Raw genomic sequence first — 6,000 nt, forward strand, 5'->3', positions numbered from 1 at the left:
TCTATTTTAAGTCGACCTGCGACACCACCACGTGCTATTAATCGGATATGTTGCAAGAAATAGGCACTGCTTCTACTATTGATGATACTCATGATGATGCTACTACTTGACTTGATGAAAAATTGTGCCACAAGGAGAATTTCTTGGTGCCGAAATTACTAAATCTCAAAAGTGGAAAAAATGGCTAGCCACAACTTTCTTTTGTTGCGCGCCATTTTCCATCAACGCCAGCATTATTTTTTTAATAGTGCTGGCGTCGACCAAATTAGCACGTTGATAACCCACAAGTATAGGGGATCGATTGTAACTTTTTTCGATAAATAAGAGTGTCGAACCCTGCGGGGAGCTAAAGGTAGGATTTATATTCTCATCAAGTTCTATCGACCATCGATACAACTATATGCACACTAAACGTTCGCTCTACCTAGAACAAGTATTAAACTATTTTGTAGGTGATAGAATAGGTTTGCAAGAATAAAACTAGGAGTAATTTACGAGATAATAATGTTCGCTTTATCACGCCCAGATAATAAAGCTACAGTGAACCTCTGCTAATGATGCCACGTCACCTCAGTTACTGTTGATAAACTCGCGTTGATTCAAAACCGATTCAAATTCAAATACAAAATGAAGTCAAACGGTAAATGTTTTTAAATATTAAAACTTAAATGTTTGGGTTGTGCTAGATAATGCATAGGTAATTATGGTGGAGAAACCACACTTTTATAAAATGTTTAAATACTCTAAAATGAATAAAATAGTAGCAAAGATAGTTATTTAAATGCTTTTAAAATAATAAACAATTTCAAAACTAATTTGTTATAAGTATTAAATTATTGTGGCGGTAGCATAATTTGTAACATCTATTTAGGTGCCACTTTGGTATTTTACTAAAACTAAAATAAAAGGAAACTAAAAGAAAGCATAAAAGAAATAAAATAAGTAGAAAGAAAATAAACCAAAGATTATATAAGAGAGGAAACTCCCCTACCCTCCCAGGGCCTCAGCCGGCAGCCTGCCAGGCCGGCCCAGGCCGCCTCCTACATACCTCCCAGCCGACCAAACCCTAGCCCCGTTACCCCACTCCTCCCCTCGTCTGCCCCCACATCTTGATCCATATCGGGATCGGGGATCGGCCCCACCGCCGTCGTCGCCGGATGCGTCCCTGACCTCCTCCCCGCCGTCCATCACCGAGCCTCGCCGCCCCTGTGCCCCTGCCCCGTCCGTGAGCGCGCTCCTCAATCCCCGTTCCTCCCTCTCTCTGTCGCCCGCACTCGCCACGCCTGTTGCCGCGCGTCCGCCGCCACCCGCCCGTCCCCACGCTCACTGTGCCCTCCCGCCTAGCCACGACAGCCCACGTCGCCGTTGGCCGCCGCACCCCGCAGCCGCATGTGCCGCTCACGGGCTCCTAGCCGAGCCCACGTCGCGTGCTGCTGTCGCCGCTCGCATCTGGCTCGCCAGCGCCCCTTGCCCGCCCTGCTGCGGCGCTCGCCCCGCCCTGCTGCCCCCATCTATGGTTGCCACACGTGCCACCCCCTGCCACGGCCTTGCCTCGTAGCCCCTTCTCCGGTCGTCACCGCACCGCCTTGTCCCTGTTTGCCCTGCGTCGAGCTAGGGCCTCACCGCGCCCTGCTCGCTGGTGCGCCTGTTCAGGCGACACAGCGCCCGGACCGCGCCTGACTAGCCGGGTCCGCTCGTTCACCAGGCGCCCGCTGACCACATGCCCGCTAGGCCCCTGGGCCTATGACGAGTGGGGACCAGCCCCAGAACGAAAAAATACATAAGAAATAAAATAATTAATTAGTAAATGAATTAATTAACTTAGTTAAGTCTACTTAATTAACTTAACTTTAATTAACCAGTTAATTAAGCTAATTAACTAGGTATTTAACCAGACAGAGTAGGACAGGGGCCCCACCCCTTGTTGACCAGTCAAACTTTGACTGGTCAACTAGGACCCCCTGGTCCCACATGTCAGCCAGTGTACCTTTTGTGTACACTGTGCTAGGTACATTTAGCAATTTAACATTTAACTTTCAAATTTAAAAATATATAAAATGATTTAAAACTTTGAAAATTAATATAAAATAATTGGTAACTCCAATGAAAATACTTTGTACATGAAAGTTGCTCAGAAAGACGAGACGAATCTGAGTATGTAGTCCGTTCATCTGCCACACGTCCCTAGCATAGAGAACATGGAATCGTCCCCCTCTGGTTCGCCTGTCTGAAAATGCCAAACACCAAGGATACTTTCTCGAATGATTCCCCCCTTCGCGTCAGGGCACACCTAGCACCGCTTAATGTCATGTGATGCATCGTCATGCATCTGTTTGCATTATATTCATTGTTTCTTCCCCCTCTTCTCTCTGGTAGACTTCGAGACTGACGCCACTGCTGCCCCGATCGACTATGGTGTTGATGACCCCTCCTTGACCGAGCTTCCAGGAAAGAAAACCGCCCTTGATCATCCCGATATCGCCTACTCTTTCCCTCTACTACTTGCATTAGTGTAGTGTTACAGTTTCATCGGCTTGATCCTATACTGCTGCATAGCCCATCCTTGTTGCTATTGTTGTTGATACCTTACCTGCTATCCTAAATGCTTAGTATATGATGCTACATTTCCATCAGTGTCCCTACATACTTGTCCGTCTGCCATGCTATACTATCGGGTCGTGATCACTTAGGTAGGTGATCACGACTATATACTATATAATACTACCTTACTTATGTTACTATACAGATGTGGGGGCTGAAGGGGCAGTTGGTTCCACCCAGTTAGTGGTGGGCCTGGGTTCTCGACAACCCCCGAGTGTTACTTTTTGTCGGAGCAATAGGGCAGGTTGTGACCACCTAGGAGACAGGTGGGCCTGGTCCCTGGCCGGCGTCCGCGGTTATTTCATAATAACACACTTAACTGTCGGGGAACGTAGTAATTTCAAAAAAATATCCTACGCACACACAGGATAATGGTGATGCATAGCAACGAGAGGGGAGAGTGTGTCTACGTACCCTCGTAGACCGAATGCGGAAGCATTAGCACAACGCGGTTGATGTAGTCTTACGTCTTCACGCCCCGACCGATCCAAGTGCCGAACGCACGGCACCTTCGAGTTCTGCACACGTTCAACTCGATGACGTCCCGCGAGCTCCGATCCAGCAAAGCTTCACATGAGAGTTTCATCAGCACGACGGCATGGTGACGGTGATGATGATGCTACCGATGCAGGGCTTCGCCTAAGCACCGCTACAATATGATCGAGGTGGATTATGGTTGAGGGGGCACCGCACACGGCTAAGAGATCAATGATCAATTGTTGTGTCTCCAAGGGGTGCCCCTCCCCATTTATAAAGGAGTGGAGGAGGGGGAGGGCCGGCCCTCTCTATGGCACGCCGTAGGGGAGTCCTACTCCCACCAGGAGTAGGATTCCCCCTTTCCTAGTAGAACTAGGAGCCCTCCCAAGTAGTAGGAGTAGGAGAGAAGGAAAAGGGAAAAGAGAAGAGAAGGAAGGAAGGGGCGACACCCCTCCCCCTAGTCCAATTCGGACTAAGCATTGGGGGGGGGTGCAGCCTATCCTCTCTCTTTCCCCTAAAGCCCAATAAGGCCCATATACTCCCCGACGAATTCCCGTAACTCTCCGGTACTCCGAAAAATACCTGAATCACTCGGAACCTTTCCGATGTCCGAATATAGTCGTCCAATACATCGATCTTTACGTCTCGACCATTTCGAGACTCCTCGTCATGTCCCGGATCTCATCCGGGACTCCGACCTACCTTCGGTACATCAAAACACATAAACTCATAATACAAATCATCACCGAACGTTAAGCGTGCGGACCCTACGAGTTCGAGAACTATGTAGAAATGACCGAGACACGTCTCCGGTCAATAACCAATAGTGGAACCTGGATGCTCATATTGTTAGGGAACGTAGCAGAAATTACGTGTCACCAAGATCTATCTATGGAGTAATCTAGCAACGAGGGGAAGGAGAGTGCATCTACATACCCTCGTAGATCGCTAAGCGGAAGCGTTCAAGTGAACAGGGTTGATGGAGTCGTACTCGTCGTGATCCAAATCACCGATGATCCTAGTGCCGAACGGACGGCACCTCCGTGTTCAACACACGTATAGCCCGGTGACGTCTCCTACGCCTTGATCCAGCAAGGGGAGAAGGAGAGGTTGGGAAGACTCCATCCAGCAGCATCACGACGGCGTGGTGGTGGTGGAGGAGCGTGGTACTCCAGCAGGGCTTCGCCAAGCACCGCAAGAGACGAGGAGGGAGAGGGGTAGGGCTGCGCCAAGAAGGAGAGGAACTCATCTGTTGGCAGCCCCAAGTCCTCAAGTATATATAGGGGAGAGGGAGGGGTGCGCCCCACCTAGGGTTCCACCCTAGGGGCGGCGGCCAGCCCCAATCCCATCTAGGGTGGCGGCCAAGTGGAGGGGAAGAGGGAGGCGCACCAAGCATGGGCCTTAAGGCCCATCTGCCCTTAGGGTTTGCCCCCTCTTCCCCTTAGGCGCATGGGCCTTGGTGGGGAGGCGCCCCAGCCCACTTAGGGGCTGGTCCCTTCCCACTATTGGCCCATGTAGGCCTCCGGGGCTGGTGGCCCCACCTGGTGGACCCCCGGACCCCTCCGGTGGTCCCGGTACACTACCGGTGATGCCCGGAACACTTCCGGTGGCCAAAACCATACTTCCTATATATTAATGTTTACCTCCGGACCATTCCGGAACTCCTCGTGACGTCCGGGATCTCATCCGGGACTCCGAACAACATTCGGTAACCACGTATATCTATTCCCTATAACCCTAGTGTCATCGAACCTTAAGTGTGTAGACCCTACGGGTTCGGGAGTCATGCAGACATGGCCGAGATAACTCTCCGACCAATAACCAACAGCGGGATCTGGATACCCATGTTGGCTCCCACATGTTCCATGATGATCTCATTGGATGAACCACGATGTCGAGGATTCAATCAATCCCGTATACAATTCCCTTTGTCTAGTGGTACGATACTTGCCCGAGATTCGATCATCGGCATCCCGATACCTTGTTCAATCTCGTTACCGGCAAGTCTCTTTACTCGTTCTGTAACACATCATCCCATGATCAACTCCTTGGACACATTGTGCACATTATGATGATGTCCTACCGAGTGGGCCCAAAGATACCTCTCCATTAACACGGAGTGACAAATCCCGGTCTCGATTCGTGCCAACCCAACAGACACTTTCGGAGATACCTGTAGTGTACCTTTATAGCCACCCAGTTACGTTGTGACGTTTGGCACACCCAAAGTATTCCTACGGTATCCGGGAGTTGCACAATCTCATGGTCTAAGGAAATGATACTTGACATTAGAAAAGCTTTAGCATACGAATTACACGATCTTTGTGCTAGGCTTAGGATTGGGTCTTGTCCATCACATCATTCTCCTAATGATGTGATCCCGTTATCAACGACATCCAATGTCCATGGTCAGGAAACCGTAACCATCTATTGATCAACGAGCCAGTCAACTAGAGGCTTACTAGGGACATGGTGTTGTCTATGTATCCACACATGTATCTGAGTTTCCTATCAATACAATTCTAGCATGGATAATAAACGATTATCATGAACAAGGAAATATAATAATAACCAATTTATTATTGCCTCTAGGGCATATTTCCAACAGTCTCCCACTTGCACTAGAGTCAATAATCCAGTTCACATCGATATGTGATTAACACTCAAGGTCACATCCCCATCTGACTAACACCCAAAGAGTTCTGGGTTTGATCATGTTATGCTTGTGAGAGAGGTTTCAGTCAACGGGTCTGCAACATTCAGATCCGTATGTACTTCGCAAATTTCTATGTCATCTTGTAGATGCAATTTACGCTACATTTGGAGCCATTTCAAATAACTGTTCTACTTGGAGCTATTCTAAATTGTTGCTCCATTATACGTATCCGGTATCTCTACTCAGAGCTATCCGGATAGGTGTTA

This window comes from Triticum aestivum, chromosome 5A (assembly GCF_018294505.1).
Source record: "Triticum aestivum cultivar Chinese Spring chromosome 5A, IWGSC CS RefSeq v2.1, whole genome shotgun sequence".
Lineage (NCBI taxonomy): Eukaryota > Viridiplantae > Streptophyta > Magnoliopsida > Poales > Poaceae > Triticum > Triticum aestivum.